This window comes from Lonchura striata, chromosome 1 (assembly GCF_050655825.1).
Source record: "Lonchura striata isolate lonStrDom1 chromosome 1, ASM5065582v1, whole genome shotgun sequence".
NCBI classification, from domain to species: Eukaryota; Metazoa; Chordata; class Aves; order Passeriformes; family Estrildidae; genus Lonchura; species Lonchura striata.
Genome location: NC_140703.1, coordinates 38,912,357 through 38,929,322, shown reverse-complemented (window position 1 = coordinate 38,929,322; position 16,966 = coordinate 38,912,357). Strand labels below are relative to the sequence as shown.

The following is a 16,966-nucleotide window of genomic DNA, read 5'->3' as shown; positions in this document are numbered from 1 at the left end:
GAGTGGGAGAAGAGCAGATATTTGTAAACTAGATAAAAACCCTGGTAAACAAAACTGAGGTTATAGAGCCTGGTGTTAAAACTGTACCATCGTTCAAATAAACCAATAGCTATGCCATGTTCAAGTTAGATAAGGAGGCTAGAAAAAAATGTCCTACTATTCAATAAGGAGGTAATTCCTCTTAAACAGAAGTAATTTCTGTGTCTTGTTCTTCATTCTCCTGTCCCCTTCTCTTTCTGTATTCCAGCATGCAATAACAAAAAAAGCAGGATTGAATGGAATGTAGTTTTGTGCTTAGGAGGAACCTAAAAATTCCAAAGGAATAATTTAATCGATTTTGGCCTCCCTGGTATGATAATTACAGCTCAGAGGGGGGAAAAAAAGATCAATAAAATTTTCTCAGTATAGGAAAAGGAAGGAAGGAAGGAAAGCTCACACACCTGAGTTATATCTCAATGTGTTCCTAATGTTAGGTGAGAGACTGGATTTTTTTGCATGCACAGCAGCATGTTTCAAGGCTAGTTTTGGTCTGGGGTAATCTCATAGGTGGATGCTCTCTCATTCAGATGGGATCACAATTGTCAGCAAGGGGAAATATTGTTATATTTGGGTATTTTAACATGAGGATGGTACATCTTGCAACATGTTTCCCAGCTGGGTTGTAAAATCTCCATCCTTGGAAGTATTCAAATACTTCAAGTATTCAATTCAAAAAAAAGACCTGAGCAACCTGATTTAAGTTGCTCCTTCTGGAACAAGGGCTTGAACCAGAGGACCTCCAGATGCTTCTTCCAACTTCATTTATTCTCTGGTTTAACTGTTGTGTGTGGGAAAAGCAAGGAGATACATACTATATTGAATTTTGATTTATCTTAATCTTATTCTTCTCTTCTCCTAATCTAGTATTTTAGGTATCATAATAGTCTCTCAAAAGTCTTAAGAGAAACACTGTGATCCTTTTGTTTTGTTGGGGGGGGAGGGATACAGACTGAGAGTTGTCATAAGATATTCCTAAATCTTGCTTTTGAAGCAGGACTCCTGAACCCTGAACGAAGGCTGAGCCAGCCATTGTTTCATGAATGGGATATAACTACAACTAATAGAAACCAGAGGCAGGTTTACTTTACTGATGTCCCTGAAAACTGTGGGATGGGCATGGACATCTCTTACTGATCTAGGCCAGATTGGGGTGCGGCTGTGGATCCCACATCCTTCCCACCGAACTGTGTCTGAATTAGTTTGGTCAGATATGAACTTTCTGCAGAAGATACAGAGAGCCCTCCTCACAATGTACTCTGAGCATATTGAGGAAGGTAGGTGGAGGAAAATGAAGTCTATGTTCCATATTTCTTGTCAAGAAATATAACATGTTCCTTTAGATCTGAGCACGTGAATATAAACAGTGCTGAGATTTGCAGGCCTGTGGTATCTCTCCTAGGTATCAAACAATAGATTCAGAAGGCTGAAAAGAGCTTCAAGATGGGAGTTAAGCATATTGGCTGTGGGTTGGTATGTAGTGCTGGGTTGGTATGTGATGCCAATCTGTTGCTAAGTGTTATTTTTAAATTAACCTTTTATTATCTTCTGTAACACTAGAAATTAGAATTGAAATAAAAAACCCCTTTACTTTTAACTGTTAATTTTTAAATAAATTTGTGTTATGAGTATCTGACTTAGGTTGTGTGTTTACAAACACTGTAATTAAACTGGAGCAGAGTGGGATTGTTCCATCCTGACTTCTTAGGAGAACAAACTAGAGTTTATATGGACACTGCAGTAGGACTAAAGAGTTTTCTTATCTGGACTGCTTTATTTCCATTTGGAAATCTCTGTGTATGCATTCTCATTTACATATACTTGCCCCCTAAAACTGTGTGGAGTGACTGTGTGGTCACTCAGGGTCCATATTCCTAGGTGACACAATTATCAGTGCTTGCACTGGAAGCTGTACTGAAGTTTTCTGCTGTCCTTGTTAATGCTGCACTGATTCAGTGCTGGTGATTTTATTCCCCCTGACTAATGTAGTCAGACAGCAAGCAATGTTTCACTGTGTCAAAAGATCTTAAGTGGATTCTACCTTGAATAATTGACATTCATATAAAAACAAAGATGTTTTCAGATTTATCTATGATAAGTAGATGTAAACAATCCATTAGATGTAAGCTAATTGACTTATGAGTAATAAGTGGGGAAGATCTTTTTCATGGGCCTACATATCTATGTGTTTATAAATAAATATACACATGCCTATTATATGTAATATAAATGATTAGGGTTTATTCTAAAACTCAAAGAAACTGCATGGGACTATTATAGCCAAATGCAAATATACAAAATAAGGTAGATGCTAATCAGGAAAAGGAAGGAGGAAGTGCAGAGGAAGTAATGATCAGTGTTCTGTTTTACCTGCCTCTCATCTGCACTTACTGCCCAATTTTCCAAATGTAAGGGCAGAGTTTCTTCTTTCCTAGGTTACCCACTGCCTGTCAGACAGGAAGCAGAATGTCAAATTTCCACCCATCCATGAGCAGAGCCAAGTGAATAATGTAGAGAATATGTTAATGACTCATTTCTGTGTATTGCTGACTATTTGTCTCCTTTACCTACTCACCCCAAGACAGGCTTTTGTGTTGTGGATTTTCACACAGCTCCACAGATTTAAATGCCAGAAGAAGCCCATCTGCTCAGACACTCAGACCTTTCGCATAACACAGGTCATGAGATTTTACCCAGTAAATCAAGTTGTGGAAGAAATCATCCCTTCCTTTAATCTGAGTGTTATCAAGCCCATGAGCTTGTGACTAAACCTGTGTATATCTAATGGAAAGACATTTGGTCTAAATGTAAGGCCTCCAGGAGATGATTAATCAGACACATCCTTTAATTATGTTGCAATGGTTAATTACTCTTGCTGTTAAAAGTTGTCTTGCTTCCAATCTGAATGTGTCTGTCTCCATGGAGACATTCTTCTTTGGGAAGAATAGGGACCATGACCTCTCTCTTCATAGAGGTTTCCTTTTTTTGCCTTTTTTTTGTAGATTGTTTGTATTAATCTTAGGCTATAATCATCCCAACTGATGGATGCATCCTGATAGCTTGGTGTAAATACTGATCTCCTTTAATAAAGGCAAAGAATGTGCTTTAGATTTACATGAGGATGAGGCATACCAAATTCTGCCTCTCACAGTTCATATGCTGCTCTTAATAGCTAGAAGAAATCATTATCTGTAAAATGTGCCTCAATTTGGCTTCTCCTGAACAAACTTAATCAAAGTTTCCAATTTTGATTTCCATTCAACTTGGCTCTCAGCCTCGGGGAGGTGAGGTGTTTTTGCCAATATCACAGATTTCACCTTCATTGAGACATATTGAAAAAGAAATAATCTCACTCAGGAAGGGGCTTGCTTTTTACTGATACTAGCCTGATTTTATCATGCTGTGATGTCCCTAATCATTAGCCATTGGCTTGGGGTACCTGATGAAAATAGAAATTGACCCCTTTATTTTAATAATTGATTTTATGATTTCTTTGTGTAAATTATTTCAGGTTTTGAAATCTGGGTTTCTGAGCCAGAGACTACTCAAGGCAGTCCTTGATATATTTCTGCCTTCTATTCTGTTGTCAGCATCTCCTAAACTCATACTCACATTCTGTTCAGGCTCAAACCACTTACCTTGTGTAATCCAGCATTTGGGAGCTTTGACATATGTCTGTCTCTGACTAAGCTTGACTGAAACAATCACATTGGCTACACATATTTTTCTTCTTGATAAAACCTGTTTCAAATACCAGAATAAATATAGACAGTGATTTGAAATTGTTATTTTATTGACATGGCATATACTAGATAGAATTGACTAGTGGCAGATATGCTCAGAGCCACCGTACTTTGCATTTGCTCTTACCCAAATATCATCCACTGTCCACATGAGAGGGCCCTAAAACCAGGAGCATACTGGTTACTGGGTCCTGTGCTGGAAGGGGTGTGAAGTTGTTTTCATTTATTATGTTTTTCAGGTTCAGTGCTTTCTCTCCATGGAGATGAGGGCTTTAAAACTACCTCACATAGGCAACATCCAGGGAATTTGTGAATTGGAAAGAATGGAGAGTTCAGGCTGATTTCCACTGAATGTGTTTACATAGCATCTTAATTCACTCATGATTTCAAAAGCATTGACTAAGACATTACACCTTGGCAATAACCCAATCTGCAAACTGGTCAGCTTTGGCATAGCAATTAAAAAAAAAATGGTTCTAATACGATGGCTAGAGAAACAGAAATTTTCTCACAGCTTGTCCATAAAATTCTATTTGCCCCAAATTGTCATGTGTGGTAGTGTCTCACAGCTCATTTTTCAAAGGGATCCTGCCCCTGGATAATTTGTACGTTAACTGGTCTTCCTGTAGCTTCTAAGGGATAGAAATAACCTGATACCAATGTATACCCAGCCACAGCCTGCATGCAAAGACAGGGGTGGAGAGGTACAGAAAGTGGTGCTGACGCATGCCCTGAAAGAATTGGAATGATCCCAAAGTCCTTTCTGGATGTCAGTTTATCAGATAAATCTGTATTTTATTTAATACCTTCAGATTTGTATCATTATGGCCATTACTTCTTGTGCAGCCATTCAACCTTTATCTTAACCTTGAATAATTCTTGATGCCAGTGTCCAAAATAACAAATTTTGGAGGTTTTTTTCAAGTTTTCCCAGCTCTTGTGTAAGGTTTCAGGAGTGTATGAGCTTTCCCTTAACTCCTCCAGATCTTTCTAGATCTGGTTTGGTACCCAAACTAGTGTCATCTGGTTCCTCTGTACAGGCAAGGGGCTGCACGCAGAGTGTTACCAGCAGGTCTGCTGTACACAGCAGAAAAAGGTTGAGCTCTGCCTCCCTTTCACTCAGGAGAAAGACTAATTTTTGTTTTGTGAAATTTATTGAAACATAGCCTCTTTTTGACTTCCATTTTGTATTTTGCCTGAGGTAACTGAAATTATTCAAGAGGTAATTAGAATGGGTTTGATAAACATACTCTGTTCTGAAGAAATCAAGCTACAAGTATTAGGAAGTCTTTGTGGGAACACATTAAAGTGTAAAAGTGTTAATTGCTTCCAAAAATCCCCAAAAAATTGAATTTCAAATATATGTGCTTAAGATGGGAAAAAATAAATTCTTTCACTATTTCAGATCATTTGATTATAGTGTGGCCTTTAAGTCTGAATTGTATTTGATTTTTTTGGTCACTTCATATCAGCCTTCTGTACCCTTAGGACAAATCTTTATGTTCATAATCTCTGCATTGAGTCATATAATTTGTTATCAGATAAAGCAAAATTGATCACAGAAGTAAGATACTAAACATTTATGTGGCTTTTTATATCTTGAAAAAATTCTGCGTCTCAAAAAAAAAAAAAAAGAAGCAATGCCAAAAGATAAAAAAAAAGACATGATTGGGTAAATAATCGATATATAATTGTAATTCATTTAAGTACTTCAGAAATTAAGAAACATAAATGTCCTCTTAAAAATGTCCTCTTAAAAAAATCAACATTAAAAAAGTTTACTGGTGGCTTCTTATTGCAAAAAATAAGATCTGGCCAAGTCTTGCAGTGAGGAACATTCTACCACCTTTCTGGGTTTACCTATTCCAATCTTTACTTAGTCTCATAGTGCAGTTTGGGTTTTGGGCTTTTTTTTTTAATGTGTATAGAGAAGGAATTTCCCTTGAAGAATAAGGAATTTCCTGTTATTCCTTGTCCCATCCCACAGGTTGCTGTGACAAGCACAGTCTTTTATTCTGTAAAGGTGTTTTAGGGGCTGGAAGACAGTGATTTGATCCCTCTCAGCTTTCGATTCTCTAGGATGACTAAACCCCATTCTTTCAACTTTTCTTCACATATCAAGTTCTTCAGCTTCCAATCACCTTGGCCCTCCACTGGGTGTGCCCTGATTTCTCACTTTTTCTTGAGCTGCAGGAAACAAACACTATGTAAGTCCAATAAGGTATCTCCAATCTCTGATGTCATCCATCAAAGCATAGGCTTTTTTTGGATATGAAAATGTCACTTGTGTTTGAACCTAGGGAGGGGCAAGACTGTTCCACTTTTCTTGCCTTTTCTCCCTTTCTTCCACTCCTATCTTTCTTTACTTAAATATTTTGCAGGCTATTTTCACTTTTTTTTTTTTATCATACTTATAAATCTGAAATTTTACCTTATATCTACTACTTTACCTGTAGAACCACTTTCATTTTACTTAATAAAAACAGAGACATTTTCCATGCAACTCATTTCAAGGCTTATTGAACTGGTATTTATCACTTTTTATTTTATTATTATAATTAATAATTATACATCTGAGATATTTTTAAAATTTGTTCAGAGATCAAATATATTACTTGCACAGGAAGTGGTATCATAATGGTCTGATCTTTTTTGGATTATATTTAGTGAGAGTTGAAGTATTTTTCAGACTTCTGGGGTTGAATGTATAAGAATTTTTGAAAAAAATCTTGCCCATCATAGGCTTGTAAAAATTCTTTTCCTGACTTGTCTGTCTGTTCCATAATCTTACTTATAAATATTGTTATTGAAAATAGCAGAAGGCAATAGAAATTAAACCATGTACAAAAGCATCCTACCTGCCATACTACATTTCCATTGTGGCTTACAATATCTCTTCTATTTTAAAATCAAAAACCTGTATTGAATTATTTCACTGTTTGGTGATAGAACCTGTGTTTCCCTCCAGCTATTCTTACCATTTCCCAGTAGAAAATATTGACTTCAATGAATTTTCCATGAAAGTTCCTTGCTGCAGCTCACTTTTCTGTATTTAGGAATCATACTTACATGTCTCTTGATTTTGTTTAACAATTGGCAACGTACTTGTATTTGCAGAAGCAGAATGGATTACTTGTTGCTTCTTTCCCCACTGAAATACTGTAGTGACACGATGTGAAAAGTAGATTGATATTTTTGCTTGATATAGGTAGTTGTATGATCTGGCTGTGTGCTGTGTGAAACAGGCATTTCTCTAGCTGCCCTCTGGACTACACTGGTTTTGATGTGTTCACTCCCTGTTTACTGAATCTGTGGAACGATATTTGATGATTGTATGATGGCAAAGAGAGGATCCCAAAGATGATGTTTTTAAAAGACTTTGTGAGCAAGACATACACCCACAGGTTGGTGCTAAAAGGGACTGAGAGCTGCCAACCTCCTGTGAAGCCCTGGCAGTGAAGAATGCAAATCTCTCTTCTGCACAGTGCTCAGCACTGACCAAGACTTTGACAAGGCAGAGTTTTCCCATCACTTTTTCACACACCTACTGGCTCCTGTCATGTAGAAAAAGCTGACATGCCCAGAAAAATATAATGTAAAAAGGAAAATTATATTTTTCTGAGAATTCAGAAATTCGGGTTAGGTAGAATTTTGAAAAAATTCAGACACACTTAAAACTGCTATTCTTATTTTTAAAAATGGACTGTATGCATCCATCCAGTTCTCAAGGACCAAAAGCTGCATTTCTTCATGATTCTGTTCAAAAAGACTCTGTATCTTGAAATCAGCATGGTGGTTTGGTTCTAACTGCACTGTGGTATTTCACACCATATTTCTTCCTTAAATAAGGCCAAAACCAAAAAAGGTGCCCTCTGCCAGTACTTGATATGTGAATACAAGACTCTTGTCAGAGCAGATGCCAGTCCCAGCCGTTTAGCTCAGCTGTTCTTGCTGACAGCTGCCAAGTGGTGTAGTGGAATGACACATAAATCAAGGTTCTGCATATATTAATTAAGTATCAATGAATTAACCATCCCTATGAAGCCCAGGCTTCAAGATGACAAGATGACCATTTACATTTAAACAGTGCTTACAGTTTAGCTGAGGCTTAGATCCATTTTCAATTTAAAAAACTGTTCATGCTGTCCCAAATTATATGATGTGGATCTATTTGAGGTACCCCTGTCAGTGGTCATAACAACCATGTCTTTGCCAGTCCCAGCCTAGTTTTAACTCCCACTGCAGGAACTCCTCTGGCTCCCAGCTGGATAGTGGAGGAATGGCACCTGATTTCCACTGCACATGGTGAAAAATTGCCTGAGTGTTTGCCTACAGGGCAGCACTGCCAGGTATGAATTCACAGTGCTGCAAGCTAAGACAGTCAATAAGACATTCCCATTACTTGCTGCTGTGAGTAATTGATGCCAAGTATCATCAGAATGATGTTAACATAATTTTGCTTTGCTCCAGCTTGCTGGCATCTGCCTGTGCAACATGAGTATCAGTTGCACAGTATCAGTCAGCCCTTCTTTCCTTTATCCTCTGGAGTTTTGTTTAACTTTGCTTCTGCTTATGGATACTCACACTTTTTCACTGCTCTGACATTCAGCAGTCACTCAAATGCCTGGCACTGAACAGTGATGCAGTTCTGATCACTTCTGGGTATTTCCAGATAGAGTAAAACAGCTTTATTTCATTCTGGAGTTGTTAGGGAAAATGCTACTGAATTCAGGGAGCTTTGGAGAGCTTTCAACATGTCCCTTACCCTGAGGTTGCTATCCATGCATATTACACATTCTTTTTAATGGGTACAGTTCCGTTGCGTAATTAGAATTTAAAATAGCAAAACAGAGGCTGGAAGACTGGAGAGGGGAAAGAAAAGAGATCTGAAAAGCCTGGAAAACTTCCACTGACACAGGGCCGATTGAGATGAAATCTCCAGCAGCAGGGACGGATGGTGAGAGCAACACTGCCATCTCCTGAATACCCTTGGCAAGATCTGGTTTTCCACTGATTTCTTTTACTTTGTGGAGCACAGCAAGCCTGCAGGTCTCTCTCAACATCCCCACGTGCTGGATGCTCCAGTCTCTCTCAAAAGGTAAGTAATCTAATTAAAGTCCAGATATGCTGAGAGAGAAAAACAAATGGCAAAAAGACAGCCAGGAAACAGGAGGAAGCTAAGACTAGTCTGGTTGCAGTGTTATGGGAAATAAGGTTCATTTCTCAAATCCTTCTCCACAGGTTTGGACATCTAGAGTGTTTAAGAATAAGAAGATCAGTAGATCATCCAGTCTGGATGCCTGCCTATTGAAGTATGTTAAGGTTTTTTTTTGTTTTACTGGGCCTCAGAGCTTGTTATTAACTAAGGATGAGCTTCTAGAAAGGTGTTAGAGACTGAAGTGAAAAATGAACAGATTGAGAAGCTCTTGGTGGTTTGAGTTACCCTCATTCTTAGAAATGCCTGTGTACACTGCTGTTGGAGTGTGTCCAGCTACAATTCACAGCTACTGCCTCTATTGCTAAAGTCATAAGTTCCTTGTATATTTGCCTCTCTGAGAGTAAGTAACATTGCAGCCATGTTCTCAATCTACCTTTTACAAACTGAACATCCATTTCAGAGAAAAAGAAAAGCAAACAAAGTAAAACCAAACAACAGATGCAAATCTACAATATTATTGCAGTCACCTCATTGCATGACTTCTGACATAATTTTCACCACACATTTTAAGGTTGATCTTCTTCAAGTGATACTTTCTATCTTTTGTCATATATTCCAATCACAGTAAAATAATTACTATGATGATACTTAAAACACTGGAATATGAATTTAGCAATTCCTGGAAGGAATGTTTCAGTTTGAGACTTCAGAAGGTGATTCCTTAGGCTTTGTGAAGATTCAGGAGTACATTCTAAAAATACTGTTTGAGTTAAACAGCTGGAAATAATATTTTAAAAATTAAGCAAAGTTTAAAAACCTAGGACTATGGCAAATGACTGTAAAGCTTCCTGGAACACTTTCCCTCAGGTAATCCCTGCCTTTTCCATCAAGGGCAGAGCTCTCAACTTGGGAAATGTTGTGTTAGCTAGTGTTAAACTAATGCCACAGTGTTTCTTTTTACATACAAATGAACCAACTAAATTATCTGTCAGACTTCTCTAGCTCTCATTTGTCCTCATATAAACAGACTAAGGCTACTTATGCAAAAGGGAAATCTCATAAAAAAGCTGTCAGCTTACTTTATCCCAGTTTATATTGTTTAGGAGGCTCGGGGAATAAAAAAATCAAAAATACATTTCTCAATTAATTGAATTGTCACTCTTTAATCTCAAATTCATATGATTTTTAGCATCCTAACAATTCAATTCACACTGGCTTAAAACTGATCTGGTACAGATTTTTTTCTAAACTTTAATTATGAAATGTCAGGCACATTCTTCATTTTACACTCCACAAAGGTGTGCCAAGGGGTTTTTTTTACCATAATCCAGTGAAAGAAAACCAAAAATATTGCCAAAAGTTGATATTCTTGAATTTTCCCTCTAAGACAACCCACTTGTAGATAATAAATTTCTAAAGTAGTTATTCAAAACACACAAACAAAAAGCTCAGTAAGTAACACAAAATGCACAGGTGTATGTTGAAGCAATATAAATTCCCACAGTGGTCTTTCTAGGGACTAAGAAGGCTAAATAACCTTGTTCTTTGTAGTTTCTTTATCTGCATCCACATCTTCCATTCAAACATTTGCATCTCCTTTTTAATAAATGGATTTTCTGTTCTGTCCCCTGACTATAAAAGCAAAGCTACTCAAAAATCCCAGGCCCCTGGCCAGTTTTCTCTATGGTTTTCACCCCTCCAGTCACAGTAACATGTCCACCACACTTGTACATGCTGCAGAAATTATTCCATGTAACAAGCTTGTAAACACTTGTATAATTGGTCTGAGTTGTTGACAAATTTTACCATGACTCATAAGTCTTCATTAATATCATCACTTATCATTTGCATCCATTCATTCTTCGGGTAAAATGTGAATAGGTGCAATAACATTTAAATTATTTCTTAAGAAAGAGAAAACTCACTAAAAATGTAAGCTGGTTTTTGATAAGAAAAATCAAACTATTCCTTGAGGAATTTGTTCCTCATGAAAGGAATTTGGTAATTGAAATAGGCCAAACAATATAATATACAGCACTGGAAAAATGAGGTTAGCAAGGGAGAATTGTTACTGACTGATGTTATGCACAAAAATTCTCTGTTTATACCTCTTGAACATAAAATTTTGATGTTTGTGCAGACAACTCATGCATTATTCAGGGGTACATCCATACCTCCTGTCGTGGTTTGACACGGAAAGATAATTTTTCCCGGAAGGAAGAGGTCAATTTAGATATTGACCAATTGAAAGTAGACACGCCTCTGAGAACACAGAGGGGTTGAAAGCAGAATTCCCAGGGGAACTCGCTCTTTTTGGTTCCGGTCAGCATGCAGTGCAGACCTTCCCCCGCCCAGCCACGAGCTGGGTGGGGGAGGGGAAGCCCATGGCCTGAGAAAGGTAGGCCGAAAGCCCCAAGGGTGGTGAAAGGACTGGAACCGGGCTGGCCCCTGCAGATGGAAGGGTGGAAGAAATCTGGGATGTCTCCATTTCCCCCCCCAGAGTTCCTCTCCCGAGAGGGAGAGAGAAAGCTGCAAGGAAGGAGGAGCGGGGGGAGCTGCTGCAAGGTGCCCAGTGCGTGGGAGTTGCTGGATGTCCGGGCATCGAGCCATCCTGGGAGTTCGGACTTTTAACCCTTCCTTGAGAAATGAAAGCTTTGTGAATTTTCCTTTCCCCTCCTCAGTTTGAAAGAGAGGAAGAGGGACACCTTGGACCCTGGGATGGGATGTTGGAAGGAAGAATTCTGGATGGGAGGGGGACAAGGAGTGGCTTTTGGCTGGACTTTTCCGTGTTAGCCACAACCTGAACCAATCTTCTCCTTCAAGAGGGACTGTGTTTTGGGAGGATGCCAGTGATTCAAGAGACCTGCTTCAGCTGGGAAAAAGACAAAAGTGGAGTGAACAGAAAAAAAGTTAGGGGGTTTGTGGTGGCGCCCCCTTGCCCTGGAAAGGAAAGAGAAGAGAAGAAGATTTCTGTTCTTGAGCCCTCGGCCCCAGGGGAAAATGGAGGGAACTCTGGTCCCAAAAAATGAAAAACTGAACTGTTGTTTTCTCCCCTCTTGGCAGGGCATCCTTGAAAGGAAAAATCCTAAAGGCAGTGACCATCCATGCATTGGTGGTGAGAGCACTGTGCATGGAAAGGAGAAGGGTCACCATGGCAAACTTTTTCTCCGGGCGGTGCCATGTGTGACATGGAAACACAGGATGTGGAGCTGTGTTTCTTGGGGAGTCTGTGGCACAGGAGAGACTTTGTTCCCTTGATGGACTGAATATCGATTGCTTGGAGGGTGGAAACCTGATTAGGGTCCAGATTGTGTCTCACTGTAGTTTGTTGGAGTTGGGTGGTGGGGGGAGGAATGTTTTGCAAGGTTTTCATTTAGATCTTTGTGTGGTTTTTTTTCCCTTCTTTAGTTTTCTCTTTTCTTTTGTAGTGGTAGTTTAATAAAGTTTTTTTCCTGTTATCAAGTTTGGGCCTGCTTTGCTCTATTCTAGATTCCACTTCACAGCATTCAAGGTAGGGATCACATTTTCATGGGGGCACTGGCATTGTGCCAGTGTCAAACCATGACACCTCCCTATAGTGCAGCTGAAAAGATGCTGAAAGCATGATGAGCTGCAGCTCAATGTCTTGTCAGGGCAAACAGTTGTTACTGAGTCAAACTGCTCAGCTGGTGTTGCTTCTCAGAGTTCTTGGTAGTATTGCTCCAGTGGTTGAATTGATGAAGTAGGGTTACAACATCTGTATCTGTAGAGGAAGACTATTGGTACTAAGGACTGAAAGTCATCACCATAAATCTTGATTTGTTATTTGCTTTCTTTTTCTTTTTACCTTGCTTGTAGCTCTCCTCTGCTCATCAAGCATTACTGCTTGTTTGTGCTGGTGTACCATTGGTGTGCTTTTTGGAGCACATCTTCCAGGTTTGTTCCATTCATTAAGAACCTACCTGTCATACTCCCTGAACATATTACTGAGTAAACCAGAACACAATAAAAGGGGAAAATTGTCACAGTTACTTCAGAAGCAAAGTTTGAACTAAATGTAGATGCATCCATTATTTGCTGAGAAATATCTGCTGTAGAAGAAAAAAAGATATCCTTTTGTACTTATTAGAGTTTTTATTCAGGCAGCAGAAAATGAGAGCCCTGGACTTCTTTTGTAAACTGTCAAGCCAATCTGCCCAGCAGTATCTATTCAGATGATTTTGGTACACCAGCTTGACAAGTTGTAGGCAAGGGAGAGCAGTAAAGAATAAGTATCAGTGAAATTCTTGGCCTTATCCCAGACTGGTCTTCTGAATTGGCCTTTTCCTTTTTCTCCAAGGTTCAGCAGATGTTTAGCACAGCAGGATAGACATGGGTGTGTAAGAGAATTTAGCTAGGAATAGTTATACTGAGCAGTTCCATTTGAGTTTGCCATGTGATCCTTTATCAAAAGATGCATTAAATTTAATGTAAAAGTCAGCTTTAAGTTCTGTTGTGTATTCTAATTGCTTTCAGTTTTAGTAGATAAGTATTATATTAATAAAACCCTCTGGCAATGAAATCCTTAAATGTTTTCATGGTATCTACCACCTCTCTGGGCAACCTGGTGTAGTGTTTCACTACCTTCATAATGAAAAATTTCCACCTAGTCTAAGTTTACTCCCCTTTAGTTTAAGACTATTACTCCCTTGACATACTATTTCAGGCACTATTAAAAAATCTGTCTCTCTTATAAACCCCTCCAGGTATTGTAAGGCCACAATAAAGTCTCTCCAGAGCCTTCTCTTTTGCATGTTAAGCAATCCCAACTCACCCTTTTCTCACAGGAGAGATGTTCCATGCTTCTGATCACTTTTTAAAGTCACATAAAGAATGTGAAAAGCATGTGAAAACCCTATAGAGGCCAGGTCCAATGGTGAGTACCTGCTTGACTGTTACCACTTGATTTGCATAAAAACTCATGTGCTGGATCAGAAGGAAAGTGAAAGTAGGATACAGCCCCCTCAGCTATTCTTTATTACCTTCATACAACCATCCTTTTGGTGTCCTGTCCAAATATACAGCTAATTGGTATTAATAGAATACTTCTGTGTAGTTCATCCTCATTAGGCAGAATATTTGCTGGACATTTGGCATGTCAAAGTGAATAAAAAAAATGGTTCTAAGTTTTATTTTGGTAGTTTTGCTAGCAGAGATTCAATCAATGAGGGGAATTCCATCTTTTGGGCACAGGTCTTATCTTTAGTCCTTTCCAATTTTTTTTTAAGTTGCTGTTTAATTAAATCCCTATTTTGCAAACTCTCATTAATGTAAAGAGAGTTTGTTGAAGCCAGCTGAAAGCCATAAAACAAGCACATGAAATCTTGCGTTCAATTATTGTACTTGTAAGCTGTTTCTGTCCTGTCAAATATTTTATGTTTCTTCTTCCTAAAGGTGCCCTGCACTACCTTGCCTTTGTATGCTCTATTTTATGAAGGGGAAAATATAAGGTTAGATAATATGATAGGGTAAAGAAAGTAATTTTACTGCTGAAAAACTGGTTTTCTCCTGAACTGAATCTGTGATAATGAAGTTTTCAAAGTAACAAAGGAAAGCTGTTGGGGAAATAAATAAATGAGTATGAACATTGCTTTTAATGAACAATTTACCCATTATTTAAATTGGGTTAGGAAATTAATTGAGCCAAGCTTATCACAAGTTCATGAGTTATTCTGGGATGGTGCATAGAGATGAGTAGGACAGGGAACAAGCTGGGAGGAAGGAATGGGAAAAGCAAGTACTTTCTTTACCCAAAAACATAAAAAACCTTTTCATAGATTCCCTGGAACCAACATTTTGAATGCATTGACCAGCAGCCATAGGAGATTAGGGTTTTTTTTCTTGAAAGCTTCATTAGAGAATACTCACTTTGGAGTCCAATGTCCTGAAACACTCCTCAGACTGAAACCTATAATATAGGAGGGATTTACCAGAAAGTTATATGTTTGTAGCATTACTGTCTCTCTCTGAGTAAATCTTGACTAGATTTCTACTGCCAAAGGAGAAATATAGTTGCTTTCAGAATGAAATTTATTTCATCCTAAGGTTAATATGTCAATGACATCAATGTATCTTGCATTAGAAACATCTATTTTCCCCCCACTGACCTTAAACCCATAGGTAACAATCATGTTTATAGTTATATCCTATTTATAGAATGTCAGGTTGCTGTTTATGTATTTGAAAATAACATGGTTGATTTCTTGGGAGAAAAGGTGAGCAGCAGCAACAAAGTTGCCTTTTTATCCTCACTGGAAAGATTTCTTCAAGTCTGGCATTCATTCTGAATTACAAGTTCTACTTTCCTTGCCTATTAATCTTAATTGCCTTGCTTGGCTCCAAAATGAAGCCTCATGTGTGGCAAGCAGAAGGGAAAAATCACTTGGTTTGATGGGTGTGCTTTCCTTCACAATGCCAGGATGACTAGCTTCCATCACTGCAAGAGCACACTTGGTGTTTAAATTTTTCCCTTGACCCTTAGCCCTTTTCCTGCAGATCTGCCACACAGACAGTCCCCAGCCTGAATTGAATATATGATTCCTGCTTACCCATCCTGTTAAGCCATTAGCAAACTCCCTGGCATGGTAAAATGACCATTTTTGCAGGATGTCCAGGTCACAGTTGAGTAGCTGGGATAAGCAGCCAGATCGCAGTCACCCTGCTTTAAGAGGTAAAACAGAGGGACAAAGGCTGCTCCATGACAGTTTGCCCAGTGAGAAATAATGATCCAAGGGATAGCCATTCCTATTTCAACATGAGCCTGGCTTACCTTCCAGCCCTGGGAATCCATGGCACTTGGTTTCCTCTCTTTACTCTCATCATGTTCTCACCTCCTTGTTATAGCTGGTCCCTGGCATTTACTGACTGCCTGACTGCTTTACCTTTGAGCCTCTTTACAGAACAGGTTGAGGTTCTTTATAGGTACTGACATCAACCTCATTAGTTGTAAGGATAAGAAACTCCCTTCAGTTCCACAAGAATTTGCAAGTTTTATGCTTTCTTTATAATTTTTTTCAGCTAGACAAGTTCAAGAAAATGTGTGGTATAGGCACTAACACGCAACTTTGATGACAATTTGCAGAATCTCTGACTCTGTGAAACTTACCTAGATAACAGTCTGTTACCAAGATTTGTCTAAAATTATAAACATTTTATCTTAATGAATTGTAGCAAAATGAGAATATCAGTGTTACTAGTTTATTTTGTCTGTGTACATTTTTCAGGTTACACTTTTGATTCCATTAGTTTTACATAAGGAATTTGCATCAAAGGCACTAAATTTAGAACTTTGCAACCACATTCCATGCAATTCTGCCTACATTTTCTGCAGTTTCATTGGCAATCTGCTCATCAGTTCATAATTTATCATGAGTAACATTTTTTCCCCCCTAATCTGAAAGTCACCTTATGTGGCAGTTAGACTTGTAACATATGGAATGACGGCATTGAGTTATATATGTGCAGTGGAGATCACACTGAAAATTTGCAGGAAATGAGCTTTAAATACTAGCTCCTATCAGCCTTGCCACTCCTAGCCTCATCCATCAGCTTGGCTTTCTCCTACAGCAGGAATTGTGGAGCAATTTTCATTCTCTGGTTGGGCTTGGATGCCTCTCTTTGTAAGGATGTTGTGTCAGTCTGAGTTTTTCAATCACAAGAGAAATGTACTTGCAGGAAAGGATATAAATACTCTTTGTCACCAGGATGTTACACATCATTAACACTGTTTAATCTTTTTCTTTGAGGCTTTGTATTGTACACAATCAATTTAATCCATAATTTTCACCTTGTCCTTATGTTCATAGAAACATTTAATCACAATTGTGGCACCAAGTAAAAAACCAGCAATGTAAAATGCAAATACTGTTACCTAGGGGAAAAAAAAAATAATTAGCTGCAAGAAAAAGGAGGCAACTTATTTGTATCCAGTCAAAAAAGTCTTTAATTTCAAAAGTCTTTAATGTAAAATATATAGTATGGACAGCTCATTGTAAACCAAGTTCCTGTTTGA

At 38.4% G+C, this 16,966-nt stretch overlaps 1 protein-coding gene and 1 long non-coding RNA gene across 11 annotated transcripts in view; both read left to right on the top strand.

Moving 5' to 3' along the window:
* The window catches only part of GRM5 (glutamate metabotropic receptor 5), a 245,747-nt gene that overhangs the window by 28,810 nt on the left and 199,971 nt on the right, over positions 1 to 16,966 (top strand). The gene's annotated exons all lie outside the window — the stretch shown is intronic.
* On the top strand, positions 11,250 to 12,399 carry LOC144245900 (uncharacterized). Its single transcript, XR_013339468.2, has 2 exons — positions 11,250 to 11,335; positions 11,619 to 12,399. It is a non-coding gene; the product is annotated as an uncharacterized LOC144245900 (long non-coding RNA).